The sequence below is a fragment of the Asparagus officinalis genome, chromosome 10 (assembly GCF_001876935.1).
Source record: "Asparagus officinalis chromosome 10, Aspof.V1, whole genome shotgun sequence".
NCBI classification, from domain to species: Eukaryota; Viridiplantae; Streptophyta; class Magnoliopsida; order Asparagales; family Asparagaceae; genus Asparagus; species Asparagus officinalis.
In genome coordinates this window covers 11,165,325-11,165,788 of record NC_033803.1, presented here as the reverse complement: position 1 = coordinate 11,165,788, position 464 = coordinate 11,165,325, and positions in this window count along the sequence as shown.

Here is a 464-nt window from a genome sequence, read left to right as displayed (position 1 = left end):
CTTATTACAACTAAATGATCAAATAGTTACAACAGAAGGGCAGAGGGAAGGCCCTCTTTGTTTTGTGTGGGTACTTTAGGTGCTATCAGGATGCTTCGCTCGATGTGCTCGTGTCGAGTCTGGCTTGCGCCTTGGAACCGTTCGAATCGAGAGTTGCTTGAGAGCTTCAGTCGGCAGTAGAAGCTCAACTTAGAGAGTTCGGGTCTGTTTAGTTTCGCCGGCCACAAGATCGAGCTCGGACTAAGGCATGAGTGCTTGCAATGCACAAAAAGGTTAATGCATAAAGAAGAGCTTGGTCTCAACTCTTTTCTCTAAGGTTTTGGACTTCACCTCTCTAGGTGTGCCGAAGGGTTTTTTAATGGGAGAAGGACACTTGACTCGCTCTTGAATTGTGGATGTGACCACATTCTCAGAGCGGTCCTAGCTGTTCCTCGAAACCCATGAAGCGAGTCATTCAAGGATTG